At 44.2% G+C, this 18,842-nt stretch overlaps 1 protein-coding gene across 5 annotated transcripts in view; it reads left to right on the top strand.

Annotated features, from left to right (window-relative positions):
- Window positions 1–18,842, top strand: part of PURA (purine rich element binding protein A) — a 94,352-nt gene that overhangs the window by 69,805 nt on the left and 5,705 nt on the right. Inside the window, exon 3 of one of the 5 annotated variants that reach the window (XM_055142606.1) lies at window positions 12,043–12,189. The exons of 2 other annotated variants lie outside the window; for them this stretch is intronic. The gene's annotated coding sequence lies outside the window, so the exon portion shown is untranslated. Of the gene's footprint in view, window positions 1–12,042; window positions 12,190–12,879; window positions 13,480–18,398; window positions 18,543–18,842 lie in introns of those variants that run through there. 2 more of the 5 variants (XM_055142602.1, XM_055142604.1) reach the window with 2 other exon arrangements.

Below are 18,842 nucleotides of genomic sequence, written 5' to 3'. Positions count from 1 at the left end.
TGGTTTGGTCATGAATATTCACTTAGTCATTTTGTCAGCCAACAAATATTAATGGCAGAAGGGGCTTTCGTACTTAATTAATATTCTCTGAGTTCCCCTTTGGGATATAACACTCTATTTCACAATATAATAAACACAAAACCAATATAAGTCTCTTTCCGCTAAAATCTTTCAGAGGCAATTTTGTAAATTTAGAAATACTTGTTTTTAAAGACAATAAACACAAGTAGCTATACAAGTTGTTCTTTAAAGCATACATACATTGACATTCGTCTTGGATTCTCTTTTTTCCATCTTCATGTGTTTTTAGTTATTGATGAAAATTGTTTATATACAAGATGGCTTTTTCAATTAAAAGAAAAACCACACATTTTAGGGCACAATGTAGCAGCACCATCTGTTTAGGCTTATTTTTCTGGTTAATGTGTGGGGGTCAATTCAGTGGATAACAGTAGCTAAGATGAACATTTGGAGTTTTGAAATTTGTTTGTGAGATTAATTTTGTGTTGCATCATGTAACCATGTCAATAGAGGGTCAGGGGAAAGAGACTCTTCGGTACAATTAAAATACGAGAAAGACACAAAGATATCTTTACTAAACTTGGCTCAGTGGAAATATTCCAGATCAACAAATTAAAGGCGATTTTTATTTAAAATAATTTTAGATAGGTAGGTGTAAAACTTAAGGCCAGATTGATTTGTAGTAAAGAATAGAGTTTTACATATTTCCATTTCTGTATAGCATTAATAAGAAATGTTAGCATGTGTCTGATTTGGATTATGCAAGATCAACTTAAAAACAACATTCAATACTGTTAGCAGCCTCCACCCGAACTCAGTTTTTATATCTTTAGTAGAAACCATCACCACAAATAAATGGCTTTCTCTCAAAGAACTCCCAGGCACAGTAATGTCAAATGAGGCTGTGAGCTCTTGAAACTAAAAAGAAGAAGAAGTTTAAGAAGGCTAAAGTAAAGCTGACCCTTTCTTCCATCCTATAAAAAAAAAATAATGTGTACCATTTTACCCATACCAGACTAACAAATTAAGTGTTATAAATACCCAGTATTGAAGATTGAGCAGAATTCTTATAAACTGTTTGGCATAATATCACAAAGTTGAATACTGCGTATTCCATAGCCATTACTCCTACTCCTAGGTCGATAACCAAAGAAACACATGCATACATGACAAGAGACACACATGGATAGTTGTACAAAAGTACTTATAGCAGCACTACTCATAATTTTTATTTATTTATTTATTTATTTGCTTTTTGGGTCACACCCAGTGATGCACAGGGTGACTCCTGGCTCTGTACTCAGGAATCACCCCTGGCGGTGCTCAGGGGACCATATGGAATGCTGGGAATCAAACCCGGGTCGGCCATGTGCAAGGCAAACGCCCTACCCGATGTGCTATTGCTCCAGCCCCCCCTACTCATAATTTTTTGGGGGGCGTCATCACACCCAGTAATGCACAGAGTCACTCCTGGCTCTGCACTCAGGAATTACCCCTTGTGCTCAGGGGACTATATGGGATGCTGGGAATTGGACCCCGGTCGGCCCCGTGCAAGGCAAATGCCCTACCCACTTTTCTGGACCTAGAGCTCCAGTTCCTAATTTTTAAAGGCTAGAAACAACCCAACTGTGTATCAACAGGAGAATAAATTATGACCATTTATAAAATCAATTGTTATGTAGTATTAAAATGAAAAATTGTATAATACAACATAAATGAATCTTGGAAGCAAAATTTTGCTTCCAATTAAAAGGACAAACTCCAGGGGCCAGGGAAATAGTTCAATGGTCAGGTCCCATGCTTTCCATGCACTGTCCCCACCTGTCCTCAGAGCACTCCTAGTGTGGACACCACAGAGTCTGAGCAGCTCCATGTCCTCAGGCCCTAGTTCTAAACTGTTTAGCTTGGTGGGTCAGTTATCACCAGGAGTGCTCCCTGGGTCCCCTGAAAATGCCTTGGGAGGTTTATAAAACAGAGCACACTACAGAAAACTGTAGTAGATGATAGTTTTTTATGAAGCTCAAAAACACAAGTTCAAATATGTGTGTGCATACATTCAACAAAATTGAATTTCCAAAAAGAAAACAGCCATGGAATTATGCACAATATATTAGAATACTGATTACTCCTAGACACAAAAGAAAGAGATTCAGAAGTTCAAAGGTCAATATGTATAAGTTACTGGGAAATGGTCTACTTCTTAGGTTCCATAATTTATTATATTACAAGGCTATATGTGTATATATGTATATATATGCATGTATATGTATACATGTCTATAGATTTCCTATATCTCTTGTATGAATTAAGAACAATCTTAGGAGTTTGTTCCAGTTCATCCTCGCCTCCTAAAATTTCTTTTTTTGAGGGTGGGAGGAAGAGATGTAATAGGAGTTGGGCCACAACTGGCAATGCTCAAGGATTACTCCTGGCAATACTAGAGGATCATTCGAAGTACCAGGAATTGAACTGGGTCAGCCTAAAGCAAGCAAAAGTTTTTAAGCTTTTTAGTTCTTGGACCTGCACCCAGCAACACTCAGGGGTTACCCTTTGCTTTGCACTTAGGAATCACTCTTGACAGTGCTCAGGGGACCATGCAGAATGCCAAGGATCGAACCAGGGTCTGCCACATGCAAGGCAAGTGCCCTACATGCTGGACTATCGCTCCAGCCTCCCAAGGCAAGCACTTTATCAGGTATATGATCTCTCTGGTCTAGAGAATAGATTTTATTTCATGTGTAAAGAGTGCAACATGGCTCTCTCTGCAAAAGGGAATTAGTTAGCAAAATAGAAACTTCTTGGGGATGAGAAGATAGCTCAAAAGACTGGAGTATACATTTTTCATGCAGGAGACCTGCATTCAATTCCTAGCACCAAATGGTTCCCCAAGACCACCAGATGCTAACACCATCCCAAACATAATCCTTGCATACCACAGAGTATGACAGAAAAAAAAAAGAATCTTCTCAAAACTACTGGTAAATCTTTTTTATTTCCTCCCTCTCCTCTTCCCTTGTTGTTGATGTGTTGATGTTGTGATCATGGGGGTCATATATATTGGCTCTGGTGCACACACATTGGGTTTTTGTGCTTGCATAATCAGCTTAGATGCTTCCTGAGGTTTGCACTCCTTCAGTGAGTGTTCACACATATGCTTGTGTATGGTCATATTTCTTGGCAGTGATGTGCACACATTGTTGAAGTTTTGCTCACTAAAGGTCACACCCCTTTTTTCATGTGGCATTTACACATACTTAGCTGCAGAGAAGCCGGAAATCCCTAGTGGCTCCAATAATCACAGACAGCAAAGCTGCCAGGATCATGTTTAGTGTATGTGGGACACTAAGGATTTGGACTCATGACCATATGCTTGCAAGGCAGGTCCCCTAAGCTGAGTTATTCCTCCAGGCTACTACTGCTAGATTTCAGAGAAATAATGCTTTTTTAACTGGAATGAAGAGAACAGAAATAATATTAAACTCAGGGAAATAAAATGAGAATGATTATCTTAGCACATGGAGTATGTGGTACACAGTATTTCCTGCCAGTGAGGAAATTGTGATGATCCAGGATGGAAACTTAGCATCAGCAGGAAAAAGTTCAAATTTCCAGAGATAAAAGAAGCAAGAATTTTTTCAGGAAAACTAGGACTATAACATGCCTATTATCCTGGGGTGGGGGGAATAAAATACCTAAAGTAAACTGAACCAAAAATACAAAGACTAAATGGATTCATTCACATATTCAGCAAACACTTCTTCAGCACAGTCTGTTCAGCAGGAAGGGGAAAGGGGACTGACATCTGAGGGGGAAGACACAGTCCTACTATCAAGGAGCTCACACCTGGTGATTAGGGTAAAATTTTCCATGTGTAAATAGAAGAGACACTGCTGTAGAGTATGAATAGGTGTTCAGATAGAGAGGAGAGAACAAAAGAGCCCAAAATTACAACAGAAGAATACTTGGAGGTTTCCAAGAACAATGCAGTTGAAGATTGTAGTAGTAAGGAAGAGGGCAGCTTGAATCTTAGGTTAAATGATAGTAATGTGGGAGCTAGACATTTAATTGCAGAGAGAGGAGGGGGGAGGAACTTGGCTTAGGCCTTAAAAGAAATTAGTGCCATAGGGGGTAGGAGATGACATTGATGGAGTGCTTCAACTGCCATGTCCTCTTCTAAATGCTCTTTATGAATTTATTCCATTCTTATGATACAACCTATGTGCTAATTAGAATTACTGTCTCATTTCCTAGATGCAAAAACTGGAGTCTATAGAAAACACATTGTTAGGAAAGAGAAAGCAGAGTTTTAAACGTAGGAGATTGGAGCTTGGACTACTCAATCCACCTTCTTTTTTACCATACTGAATAGAGGCAGTATCTCATTACTAAAAGTCAGGAAAAATGAAAGAACAAAAAAAGATTACTTCTCACATAAATGCATTATCACTGTCATGTTCGAGCGGGCACCAATAACGTCTCTCATTGAGAGACTTATTGTTACTGTTTTTGGCATATCCAATACACCATGGGTAGCTTGCCAGGCTCTGCCGCGCAGGCTCGATACTCTCGGTAGCTTGCCGGGCTCTCCAAGAGGGGCGGAGGAATCGAACTTGGGTCGGCCACATGAAAGGCGAACGCCCTACAACTGTGCTATCGCTCCAGCCTGCTCGAATAAATGCATTATATTGTTTATCTAGAGTGAAGGTAGATTATAAATATTAAATTATTATTCCCAGATCTTAATACATCTTGGTAAATATTAGTAGTATGCCTGAAAATTTTTATACTGGACACTGAATATGGAATATTTCAGAGTAACTGTGGTGGAAAGTTTTATCTCCAGGCATGCGCTAAAAGAAAATCTCCCCTTTGTATCCCTCAAGATATAAGGCAGAAAGTTGTTCAAAATAAACCTTAACAGAGTCCTCAGTTTCTCATGTAATAATCAATTGTGCAGACAATATGAATGGACATATTTATTTTTTTCAGTGTCTTTTTTCCTGCCCAGCAATTTATTTTTTGTATTTTATTTATTTATTTATCTATTTTTATTTTATCACCATGTGGAAAGTTACAAAGTTCTCAGGTTTATGTCTCAGTTATACCATATTCAAACACCATCCCTTCACCAGTGCCCATCCACCACCAAGATCCCCGGTATGCCCCCCACCCCCACCCCAACTGCATAACTGATGAATTTCACTTCATTTTCTCTTCACCTTGATTACGTTCCATATTTCAACACAAAACTCACTATTGTTGTGGGAGTTATACCCCCAAACAAGATAGCCCTACTAAGGAAGCATTTGATAATTAGTTTTCCATTAAAAGATTGTATGTTTTCAGGTTTTAGAAAAGGTCGCGAGTTAGCGGCCGCGCGGCTCGGATGTGTCCGAAATGTGTCCCAAATCCCGGAGCCATGTTAGTTGCTGCTCAGTGTCGCCAGGGCTCCATCTGGAGAAGGTGTTGTGGCTGCACCTCCACCTTCCGGCTCCCCGGTGTTGTTGGCCCCAATTCGGGTCCAGAGCATTTTCCGGGCCGAGTTGCTCACCAGTATGCCTGGCTGCTTCTCTGTTGATTGTGGCAAGATGGCGACGAGGGTGGGTCGAGGGTGTGACTTCCGGCGGCCCGGACCACTTGGAGTTTTGGGCTGGCACCGCCCCACTCCAATGCCCACCCCCCCGCTCCTGCCCAGCAAATTAATAACTGACTTAATTTAGTTCGGCAGTGTACTAATGAGGTAAAAATGATGGGATTAATTCTGTTTTAGCTCTAGTGATTATGAACAGTACCCAACTTAACAAAAATGAGCTGTTGAGTGACCCCAGAGAAATTGTGCTTGACTCAGAACAAATCTATCAATATACACAAAAGATAATGCTTTACTGAATATGTGTCAAAACCTTCATCTTTGAATTCAAGGGAAACACATTAATTTTCACAGAGAACAATTATAGTGACTTGCTATATATAGGGCAATCAAGAAGAAATACTTGGGAAGCTCAATATTGTCTTACTCAAATTGACCTCTCCTATTTTATATAGTCATGATAATATTTTGTCCAACCTCAAGATATATACTTAATAAGTTCTGCACTTATAAGGTCAACAAACAAGGAAATAAATGAAAATAGAAACAATCTCCTTTTCTGCTTATGGGAGAACTCTTTGGATGGTGAGGAGGGAGGTTCCCAGCAGTGCTTTGGGTCTTGGGAGTCACATCCTATAATATTCAACCCAGATGTGCAGGTTCTTGGGGCCAAAGTACAGTGGGCCTACCAGGGCCACTCCTGAAGTACTTGGAGGCCATGAGATGCTGAGGAACAAAATCAGGGCTCCGAGCATGCAAGAACTATGCTCTGGCCCATTGATCCATCTCTCTAGCCTCTTACCTGATGAAAAAGTTATGAAAATAAATCAACTACAACTCAAAAACTCAGTTTATATGCCTGAGTAGTACAGGAGGTAAGGTGCTTGCCTTGCATTCAGCCAACATCCCTACCCCCACCATCTTCATTTGAATCCCCCTCAGCACTATACTACAATCCTCTGAGTACTGCTGGGTGTGACCCAAAAACTACACATACAAACACACACACACACAACACATACACACACAGGTGTGCATATGTTATATAAATCATGGAGAGAAATGTACAAAACTTTGCAGATGCTACTGCTCAGGAAACTAGATCCACTTTTTTTTGTTCTGGAGCTACACCTGACCGTGCTCAGCAATTACTCCTGGCTCTGCACTCAAGGATTACTCCTGGCAGAGCTCTGGGGACCATGTAGGGTACGGGGATTGAACCTAATTGGACACATACAAGGCAAGCACCTTACCCCCTGTTCTATCTCTCCAGCCCTTAGATCCACATTTTCAATGTGATGGTGACATCTGAGTAGGCCACAACAATAGAAAAAGGGCTGAATAATTATCCAGGATATTCAGATGGAGGGGCCGGAGCGATAGCACAGTGGGTAGGGCTTTGCCTTGCACGTGGCCGACCCGGGTTCGATCCCCGGCATCCCATATGGTCCCCCAAGCACTGCCAGGAGCAATTCCTGAGTGCAAAGCCAGGAGTAACCCCTGAGCATCGCTGGGTGTGACCCAAAAAGCAAAAAAAAATGCAAAGAATGCAGGATATTCAGATGGAAAGGATAGCGAAAGATAAGGTTAACATAAAAACTCAGCAGACTGAGAATGAAGATAAGTAGATCTTCACTCTCAATTAAAAATAGAAATGACTGACATTATTACAGGAGTAAATAATACATAATGGAAAATACATAAGGTAGTTGTGCAGAAAAAAAGTCATTTTGGTTCAGAATGGGGGGTGGGAAAACTCATGTTCTAGATATTATGGTCTATATTCAAAAATTCTCCAAAGTAGAGGGGAGGGAGAGTGGAGTGGGGAAAGGGAGAGTTTGTTTATTAGAAAACAGATCAAACTATGAAGGAAGATTTTCTAGGTTTAGTTCCCAGCTCTGTCACTTAGTAGCTGTGTTTTAGCAAGTTTTTTATTTATCTGTGCCTTAGTTGTCTTGCCTATAAAAACTTTTTAATAGAACTTACACAAAAAGTAGTTATGAGAATTTTGTGGGGTCATAGATAAAATATTTATGTGATGCTTACATACCTAATAGGAGTATTATATAATATTATTGAATAAATGTTATCAAAAGATTAATATCAATGATATTTAATCAGAAAATCAAAAATAGATTTGGTATAACTCTACAGTCTTTTATCCAAACTATTTGGGGTCAGCTGTATTTCTTATTTTTTTCATATTTTAAAAATACTACATATTATACCATCTGTATTTCACTTGACACATGTTGTCCTGGGCAACAGCCCTTAATCAAATATGTATTTCTACAGTAAAATTCATTAATACTCCAAATTTTAAAAAAATAAGATGACTTTAAATAGTCATCTCAGTTCAAGATCATCAACTATAAAAGGAAAGGGAATGGAGACTATAAAATAGAAATATTAAAGCATAAAATATATCTATTTGTCAGTGCCAGAAATCTAAATCAGAACCTCACACCTGCAAGGCAAGTGTTCTATCACTGAACTATAGCATAAAATATTAAAGAAAAAATTTTTAAATCCCTAGCCCATATATCATATTAAAGAGACTTAATTTATGTTTACCTTGGAGTGTTATCTTGATTTTCCCATTCTGACACATTTTACTTACCCTAGAAAGAAACCCAGCTTATTGTCATCTAATTGCCAAGTGCTTCTGCATTGTTATAAAAATCACCTAAATTAATCTCAGAAGACCCTGGTATCTGAGGGTATGTACATATTTATATATTCCATCTTTTTCTTTTTTCTTTTTTTTGATGGGGTGTTGGACTGTGTCCAGGAACTATTTCAAACACTGTCTTCAGGAGTGACCTCTGGTCGTGTCCTGGAGGACCTTATGGGATGGGTACTTGGGGTGCAAACTAAATGCTACCCTCCCTTCAGCTGCTGTATTTTGTCTTGCTCCAGGGGTAATATGCAACACAATGATATTCTAATTTTGGAGGGGAAGTTGAGGGACGTACCTGGCAGTACTCAGTGATCATACCTGGTTGTGTACTCAGGGATTAGTCCTAGAGGTGCTCAGGAGAGCTTATGTGGTCCTGGGGATCAAACTGGGGTTGGCCACATGCAAAGTAAGCACTTTAAACCTTGTTCTATCTCTGCAGCCCAACACACTGATATTCTAAAGTAAGCGAAGAAAATAGTCTGGGGGTCACCACAAAACTAAGTTCAATAGTACTTTTCAATCCAGATAGATTCATTCTGTAAAAAGGTCCAACTTTCTTCCTGTCTCTAACCTCATCCATATGTTAGTTCTGACTTGGGAATTACTTTTAAGAAGAAAGCATGGCTCAATGACAAAGATTATGCCTGGCAGGTGGTGGGCCTGGGTTCAGTCCCCACCACTACAGATATAAAAATAATAGTAAAGAGAAGGAAGAAAAGGCAGAGATGCAAGTAAGAATTTAGGCCACATGGGGCTGGAATGATAGCACAGTGGGTAGGGTGTTTGCCTTGCACTCGGCCGACCCGGGTTTGATTCCCAGCATCCCATATGGTCCCCCAGCACCGCCAGGAGTAATTTCTGAGTGCAGAGCCAGGAATAACCCCTGTGCATCGCTGGGTGTGACCCGAAAAGCAAAAAAAAAAAAAGAATTTAGGCCACAGGCTTGGCAAAAAGTATCAAGAATAGCTACTTTTTTCAAATTATCACACATGCATTCAAAAAAGTTATTCTATTGATAATAGCTAAAGATAAGAAGATATTTTTAACATGTTACTTTTACCTTTTTTGTTACTTTTAAAGGAAAGAACACCAAAGAGAATTGTCTTCAAATAGTGTTACCCCAGATTATGCAAGGAATTTCTAATATAATTACTTAAGAGATAATGGAAATTGAAATTTCCACAGGAAGAGAAATCCTAAGACATATTAGTGCACACATCTGAGCCAGGTACTGTTAACCAAAGACCCCAGGAGGGGAAAAATTAGATTTAAAAAAAAAAAAAAAGATAAAGCCAGACAACTGATACCAAAAAAGATTAGATAATGAGATCCAGTCTAAGTAATTACTGACCTCTTTGTTCTCAAGTTGCATATTATTATTTAGTTTCATCTGGATAAAAACATTTGGTGGTGTTGTGGGTAAGAGGATGAGTGGTTTTTCCCAGCTCTTACAGCATCAAAGGAGAAGGTTCTGCTTACGTGCTTTTGAGAGCTGGTTCAATATCATATTAGCATTTAAGGAGTTAAATCAAAGGTTCACTTCAATAACTCCAACAAAAAATCTGCCCTTGGTTAGTGAATATTTAAGATCACTATTATAGACTGTTTCAGAGCACAATATAAACTTAGTATTTCTGACCCTTGTCTTCAACTCCCTAAATTGGAATAAAACCAGAAAAATGCCTGAGGAACCACTTCACACCCCAAACACGTGCAAACTTTGTTCAACAGAACACTTCACTGCCAAAATGGAGTTGGCAGAAGTTTGGAGCAAAGGCCCCCAGGCTGCATGATTTGCTGGCACCAAGAGCTTAAAAATCTTAACATAATACTGTTGAATTTGAATTCTACCAATTTGCTTGAGATTCTTTCTCCAACTTTGATTTGAGGAAGGTGAAAGTTTCCATCAAGAAAGACTTTTATTAACCCTTCACTCTCTACCAAGAAATATTTTATTTCCTATTCCTGATTTTCAGACTACATAATCCTTGATATTTGTTTACTCTGTAAATCTAATGCAGTATACTTTGAAATGCTTGTAAATCCAACTGTGTCAAGCTGCTTAAAGGGGTACAAGGATAATAATTATGAGTATACAAAATTATGACAAAATTGTATTAGAAAATGTTGATCCAATATCACACACAATTCTTATTTTCAGAAAATGTAAGAGTAAAGTGTAGAATATTTGTAAATTGTTAGCATTTTATTTGTGTTGGGGGCTGCACCCCGCTGTGTTCAGGGCCCACTCTTAGCTCTTTGCTCAGGGATCACTCCTGGCAGGACTTGGGGAGAGCATATGCAGTGCCAGGGATAGAACTCAGGTCTATCACCCCACCCACTGGACTATCTGTCTGGTTCACAACATTTGGTTTAGTGTGTCTCCTTAATTCTTTGAGCTTGTGATGAGTGATGGTTTACTTAGATATGAACAATTTAGAGACGGAGCCAAGAAGAGTCCTCTTCCACAAGCTTCAACAATAATATAGCCTGGCATCTATAAAACTTAGTCTTAGGCCTATAGATGCCTCATAAAGCGTTGAGATGCTTGGCTTGCCTTGGTAGGTAATCTCAGCTATTTTAATAAGAGATTTTGTTGTTGTTATTATTATACCAGTAATTGAACCCACAGCCTCACAACATGTAAAGGACTCATTCCTGAGTCCCATCCTTTGCCCAACAGATCAGGTACAGAGTAAAATGCCACTGTTACACACATGCACAGCTTTTCCCCTGAAAGTTCCTCAATCTTTCCCCCTCAGGAGCTTCATGAATTTATTCACTTCTCTGAAGACCTTTTTTTCCCCCTTCTCTAGAACTTTCTAAGTATTCTCATTTATCATTTATTTTTATCAACTTCTAATCTCCACTATGCAGTTTGAAGTGTTTAGTACAAATCACTCTTGAAGGCATCAAGTTGGAGACCAGTGTAGTTTGGTTATGGGGTGGGGGTGGGGGGGAGAAAAGGGTGCTGGGCATCAATCCAGGGAATCACATAGGCAAGGACAGTGCTCTGCTGCTGAGCCACATTGTAGATGCCAAGCCCTTGTCACCAAGACTGTAGTTTTTAAAGATACTTCTACAGTAGTGCTGCCACCTAAAGATGAGGTGTATAAAAAATTCTAAAGAACTTGCCCTTCCCTCTTGCCTCTAAAATGTTCTCACCTCTAATAAACATTGTTAATATGGAATCTGAGTTGTTTCAACATAATTTTTACTAAGCTGTCATTTTCTATGGCAGAAAATTTCAAACGGTGACTTGTGTCCACGAATACCCTCTTTAGCTGACATTGAGCACTCCCTACACTACGGGGGCAGGAGAAGCATCCAGAGGACTGAAGGATTTGGGGTTACTAGATAAAATAGATGACCCTAAATCTAAGGTACTTTCCTCTGTGAATGACACTTTTTTGCAACGCTGATTTATATTGTTGCAACACAATTTTCTCATCTATAAAATGGGGTTAATTACACCTGACTTCTCCTACTTGCCCTGCAGGCTTAACTAGATATCTTCTTGGAAAAAGTCCCACAATAAGAGAATTTAAAAGTCACCTAAGTGCGCAGTAAAAGGTTGCCTTAGGTGTATCACAAAGTAACTTTAAAGTGAAATATACTCAATAAGATACAACAGTGACTACGATCACTGATGGACTTTCCTGAGCTCTACTCAACTCCTAAAAAGACAGTGAAGGCAGTTTCCTATCTGTACTACAGCCACGTTTGTTTTTTTAACGGATCCACCTTCTAGGTCCGCAGAGTCGCACGATGGAGATGTGAGAGCCCGCAAAGCCAGTGGAAAGTCGCCGTGCACCCAAAATCTTGTCAGACTCTACTTTTCCATGACATTATCCTTCAGGACATTCCCGATTCCTGCCTTTCTTCCCAGCAGCGCAATGTATGAACTCGTTCATTATACTCTCTTCCCCTTTCGGCCCAAGGACGCACAAGTAATAGTTATCGGGGGTTTGCCCTGAGTCACAGTCCCTCAAAGGGGCCCAGTTTCACCTACGGCGCGTGGGAGGCCAGGCAGGCTCCCCACGCTTCCTGTCAGGGATTCCCGGGCCAGAGCCGGAACGTGGTCTAGCTTTTTTTTTTTTTTCTTAATGCTAATTCTGCCCTCCTCGCCCCTCTCCGCGGGCATCTGAAGGCCAAGGTGAGACCCTCCGGGGAGATGAAAGGCCGATTGCTCCCGGGAATGCGAGCGGAAAAGGAGGGGGGAGTGTGACGCGAGGGTAGCCGCACGGACGACGACGCGGAGGGCCCGAAGTTGAAACTGACGCAGGCCCCACGGGGTTCTCGCCCCGCCTGAGCCTCGCTCGGGCCTGCAGAGCCCAACGCGGGAGGAGTCCTCCCCGGGGCGCTCCGGGCGGAGGGCGGTGGAAGTGCGGGGAGCGAGGGCCCAGGCAGCGCTCCCCTCCGAAGCGCCTCAAGGCCTGGGCCGCGGGCTGTTGACGCGCCAACGGCGGCGAGGGCGCGCGCACGCGCGGGAGGGCGGAGGGAGCGCGCTTGGCGGCCGCAGCCGCAGCAACTGAAACGGAGGGACGAGAGGGCGGAGGGCGCGAGCCAAGGCGGGGGGTGGGGAGGAGGCTGGAGCGGGGGAGCGTGTGTGTGTGTGTGTGTGTGTGTGTCTGTGTGTGTCTCTGTGTGTGTGAGTGTCTGTGTGCGTCTGTGTGTGTGTTGGGGGGGGCAGATGGTGGGGAGCGCGGAGCGCGCGCTGACGTCGCCCGGAGTCACGCACGGAGCGCCGGGTTACGCGCCGACGTCTGGCTGCCACGACTTGCCGTCTGCGGCGGCGGCGGCGGCGGCGGCGGCGGCGACGGCGACGACGAGAGGATCCCGCAGGGGAAGGAGGAGGAGGAGGGAGAGCCGTGGGGGCTGTGAGTGAGCCGGAGAAGCTGGGTGTGAGCCGGGCTTGCCCGCGGGAGGGAGAAAAGCGAGAGCCGAGCCAGCCATCTGAGCCGCCTCCTCCTCCTCCCCTCGGCGTCCCGCCCCCGCCCGCCCTCCTCCCTCCTCAGCCGGCCGAGCCCGAGAGAGGCGCAGCTCGGCTCGCGCCGCTGTCCAGGACAGGTGTGCGCGCGCGCGCTCTCCTCCCCTCCCCCCGGCGCGCGCCCGCCGCGCGCGCGCCCGCCCTCCCTCCAGCCCGCGCCCTCCCTCACCTGCGCCAGGACAGCGCCCGCCCGCCCGGGTAAGCCCCTCGCGACCTTCCCTGCAGCCACTGTTTGAGGTGCCGCCCACCCCATCCCCTCTAATCGCCCTCTCTGGCCCGGGGAATGAGAACTGTACTATGTAGACATCCCCGCACCCTCCCTCTAGGGACCCCGGGCAGTGCAGCAACGCCCCCCCACCCCTCCCTGAGCTTACAAACGAATGAACTCGCCCCCACCTCCAGAAGAGAGCAAAATCACACGCCCCTTAAAAAAACAACCCCCTCCCCCCACCAAAAAAAAAAAAAAACAATCAGCTGTATCTCGGCGGGCGCTGGGGACCACCAAAGGTGCGGATCCTTTAGACATTCCTGAGCTCCATTTCCCCCCGACCGCCTTCTCCCGGGCCAGGGGACAGTGCGCCAGACGGGGCTGACACTCCCTTCACACCGCCCCTGGCTGGAGGGGAGAGGACGCGGGACTCCACTACGCGCCCCTCCTCTCCTCTCAGTCCAACATCACCCACCCACCCCCGATCCCCGCATGCACCCGCTTAAGGACGCGTTGGAAAAATTAAAAGGAAAGCATTGATGCTGACATCGCAGATGAGGCCAGGCCTAAGGATGGGGGGGCGGGGGCAGCACGGCATTTTTGCTACCCCTAGAGCTAGGTCGGTTCGATGGCCTCTCCCTTCGTCGGGGCAAAAAAAAATGCTGTGAAGCAGGAGGGGGCTTCCCTTTCCGCGGCAGTGGGTACTAGAAGCGGCCGAGCTATCTGTAGGGGACAGGACCCACACAGATCTGTGTGCCTGGAGCCTGAACTCAGATAGAGAAAGGCCCAAGAGTCTAGCTGGGGCAACTTTCTTTTGGTTCGTTGCTGTCTGCCCCTTGACTAAATGCCACTCTCGTTTCCGCTGCCTCGGTGGGACCCTGTTGAAGGTTCTAATTCGTTCCTCTCCTGGTCCCTCACGTTTCTGCAGGGCCAGGCGCTTTGGGACCAGTTTTTGCAGCAGTGTCTATGCTTGTGTCCTGCGTCCTTGGAAGGGGGGGTCCCATTGCATTACAATAGAATGAATTTGAGCTTGTCATCTTTGGTAGCCGGTCGGAAAAGAAAAGGCACTTCAAGACCCCCAACTGCAGCTCCCTGCCTCAATTGACATTTTCAAATTGCGGCTTTGAAAATTGGGAGTGTTGGCTTGAATGTGCAGAGTTGCTTGATTTCATTCCTTTGGGTGCTAGTAAAACCATTTAGGTATCAGCCGGAAAAAGAGCTATTAACATTCGCATCGGTTCTATTTGGACCTTTTGGGTACATAAAATGTCGGGCTCATTGATCGAATTTAGAATGTGTGTATGTTTATTTAACTCTTCTGCAAATGCCTAAAATGAAAAGAATTTTATGAAGGAATTTGGCGAGGGTTCTACCACAGGGCTTGTTTTCTTGATAATTTAAATGTTTAATATGTTTAACTTTAAGCATCATAATAGCATCTTAGAGGCATAATTTTAAAGAATAGGTGAGCTAAAGGAAGGGATGCGCCTTTTAAAAGGGTTGGTGAGATACTATTAGTCTTGTTTTTTGTTAAATGTTAAGATTTACTAGGAGTAAATCTTATTTTCTTTATAAATAGCCATTAGAAGAAATGGGTAATTCCTTCACTTTTAACAATTGTAGTACAACATTCCAGATAGTTTTAATGATTTGGGTACTGAAGATAATTGTCTGTTTTAAGACAGGCATTTAACCTAAGGAGCACTTAAAACACAGGTTCTTATGTTCTTATTTCTTTTTTATTTTGGAAATCTGTAATTTTTCTGAAATGTTAATCAACATATTGTTTCTGTTTGGACCTCCATAATCAAAAAGGGCTTATTACCCAAAAGTGGATTGCCTTGCCCCAAGTTTGTGTAGTAAATGTGTGTGTTGATTTTGCCTTTTGAAAACCAGAGCTAAATTGGATTATTTCCGAATCATCTGTGTAGTTCAGGCGGAGGAAAATTGAGGCTCTTTGCCTTTTTGTGTTCCCTAAATTTCACTTGCGTACAATTTTTTGTTGGGAAAACTGTGTAAAAGACAGATAATGCGATTAAAAATACAATCTCTATTCTCTTCAAAATGTGTGTGCAACGTTAATTTTAAAAAAGCACAAGAATCTGGAGACGTTTATGAAGAGAAAGGAGATATTTTTGGTGATTTTTCATTGGTATGTATTTTGCTTTATATTAATATATTTCGTTTGCCCTCCATCTTTTCTACATTGTAATGAAATTATAAATTTAACTTTGTAACTAGTTGTTTTAAAATAACAAATTCAAACAGCTAGAACTGTACCTGACTTTATTTGTCAAGTTGATGTGTGATTCTGGTAACAGTGGCTACAAATCTAACTTTAAAATTCCATTTGAGGTTCTAATCTTTTTGTTGTAAGACTGTTCTCTGGGGAAACTTTGTTTCCCCTAAATTATATTCTCTAACCTAAAGAAAGGCACCTTTCCCATCCACACAGCTCAGCCTGACCAAAAGGTTACATTTACAGGGCTATGCTGAAGCTAATTCTCATGTTAGAGTAGTGAAAATATGTTACATATCTAATTATTCATTGGATTGCTTTGGGAGAGGCATTAACCATTTTGCTTTTCAGATAAAAGTAGGCAAGATGATAGCATGTGACAGAAATTTTATACACACATAATAACAAAATAACTACATATTTATTTTGAAAGATCCACAGATATTTGCTTATTCAAGCTTAAAATTCTGTTTGAGCATACAAATAAAATTTAATTTGTGCTTTGCGTAGAAACTTGAGCAGTTGCCTTTGTGTTGGGAAACTTAGAACTCAGTTCCTGGAGATTGTAATTCTTTTTCGAAAATCAGGCTACTACCAAATTCAAATCATTTCAGAAGTTCTGAATGTAAATATTTGGGACAAAGGGCAAGAATTTTAGGTTCCAAAGTTGGTGGAAGAAGTCCGTGGTGTTGAGCCCTAGTTTTCTGTCCTGGGGGAAGTGATCATTAGCATTTGTGAATGGCCGGAACAGGCGGGCAGTCCCCTCTCATTGCAGTTCCATTTTGAATTCTTGTTGGGGGTAAAGGCTTGGTTCAGTGCTAGGTAAACCCTTGAGGAATAGCAGTGGCCCCTCTAGATAGGGTTTTATGAGGTCTTAGGCTCAGCGGAGAGGGAGAGAAATGCCCGCTTTCCTGTTTCTGCGCAGAGACCCTGCTGATCTCCTTTGCGTCCCTGTTTAGGGCTGGGGGTCTATCCAGGGTCCTGATCGCTACCAGGCGCGCCTGGAGGAGACGCCACTTCTTCACACGTGTATTTTTTGGAGTGGGAATTATGCCAGCCATTCCTATGTCCCCCTTCTCTGCAAATCTGGGGACAGGGAAGGAAGTGCAGAAAAATCGGCACTGGAAAGATCCTATGTGGTACTGGAGGGTACGCCCAAACTAAGAGGAAGTTTTATGAGGTCCAAAGCCTGGCTCTCCGTCAGAGTGAGTCTCCCCTTCAGGGAGCTATTTCAGATACCACTGGACAGGTGGGTGGTCTGGGGCATAGAGCTACTCCCCGTTTGCTATTTGGTAGTCAGGGTGCTCTGCCCTATTTTTTTCCTCTTTAACAGGGAAGTAACAAACTCAGTCCAGAAGTGCAATCACTAGTGCTGGGTAGGATGGGGCCCTTGCTGAGAGAAAAAGGAAGCTGTGAGTATCTAGCAGGCTGGTTTGCCTGGGAGGTAAAAGGATATTTTAGGGGACTTTGAGGGCTCAGGCATTGACACAGTCTATGCTCTGGACTGGTCGAGCGTCTTATTCATTAGCCCTCTTTACCTGTTTTCTAGGAAGCTTGGGCAACCAGCTACCAAGCTCTCCCTGGGGCTAGGAATAAGGGAGCCGCATCTTAAGGGGTTTGGAAATGTTGGGTGGGGAAAGAATCCACTGAGGGGTTAAGAACGATCATCTCAGGATGAGGCAACGATCTGTGCTTGAAAATGCAAGTCAGACTGAGAGGTCTGTATCCTCTGAGCCCCCTGCAGAGGTGATGAGGAGGGTGTACGGCATTTCTGGAGTCCTTTGGAGATAGGCCTTAGTTTTCCCACAGGTACCAGTACTGCAGACTGCAGTGAGGGAGAGGGAGCACTCACTTTTTTCTGGGAAAAGAAAAACAGGCCTAATCTGCCTCCGATCTGGAAGAAGACAAATCAGCTATATTTGCGTCCCTTTCTGAGACTAGAGAGACCCCCTTTTAGCTTTGATAGCCCAAAGACTCATTAGTTAATTAATGGTCGGAAACATAGCTGTCCCCCTAAAAATCCGTGATTTTTTAAATGCTTCACTTTGGGGGAAGACACGTCGGAGTTTCTGGGAGGAGGGGTAGGTAAAAGGGGCAATCGAACCTGCATTAATGAATCCCCGCATTAATGAATCCCCGTAAGGAAATGCGTTTCCCAGGAAATTCCTGACATTTTTAGCTTGTGAATTTCCTAAAGCCTGCTGGTTTTTCTCCTCCTTTCTGGGTCCTTTCGGGGAGGAAGAAGAGTGGGCTAGGTGCTGAAGGCTCTTTCGGCAGGGCCTGGTTCATCTGCAGAGCTGGCCAGCTACCCAGGCTGGGCTCAGCCCTGAGCAGGGTGCCCCCCTTCCCCAAATCTCGGAAGGAGGAGGAGGGGGAGGCAGGCGGGCGGCCGTGGTCCCAAAGGGGCATGGCTGAAGGTTTTTGGGTGAGTGTGGGGTTTCTAATTTTGATTGTTGCTTGGGGGGAAGAGCAGAGCCGATGGGAACAGGCACTGCGGGCACCCCGGCCCTGGTGCGGCTGCCGTCCTCTGCTCGGCTCCCCCCGCCGGTGAGTGCGCCCGCCCGCCCCGACTGTGCGGGGCTGCGGTTGGGGGGAGGGGGGAGCGGGATCATCTGAGGCCAGAGCCGCTGCCGTGCGCGGGGAGGGGGAGCGGCGGGAGCGAGGGGAGGGAGAGGGGAGGGACAGGCTAGGTGTCTGCTGCTCCGCGCCACTGCTGCCGGTGCCCGGTCCTCATCCCCGGGAGCCCCTTCTGCAGCCAAGGGCTCACCACCTCTCCTCTTCCGAGCCCCTCTGCGGCCAGGGCTCCGCTCTGCGGTAGGAGACAGCCCAGCCGGCGGTGGGTGGGTCTGTCTGGGTTTGGGTCTGGGTCTGGTCTTGTCTGCCTGGGGCCCGCAGGGGAGGGGATGGCTGTGACTCGGTATCCCCTCTCTGCAGCGGGCTCAGTGGCGCTGCGCAGGCCCCTCCCCCACATCCTCTCTTTGGGGTCACTGGAAAGCAGACCTCAGGCCCTCTTCCCGTGCACAGTGTGGCAGCCCCCTTCTCACCCCTAGTCCCTCAACTCCCTGGGCAGAGGCCGCCCAGGGTCTGGCCAACAGCGACAGCCACAGTGGTTGG

The sequence above is a fragment of the Sorex araneus genome, chromosome 6, assembly GCF_027595985.1.
Source record: "Sorex araneus isolate mSorAra2 chromosome 6, mSorAra2.pri, whole genome shotgun sequence".
NCBI lineage: Eukaryota > Metazoa > Chordata > Mammalia > Eulipotyphla > Soricidae > Sorex > Sorex araneus.
This window is presented reverse-complemented; position numbering and strand designations above follow the sequence as displayed.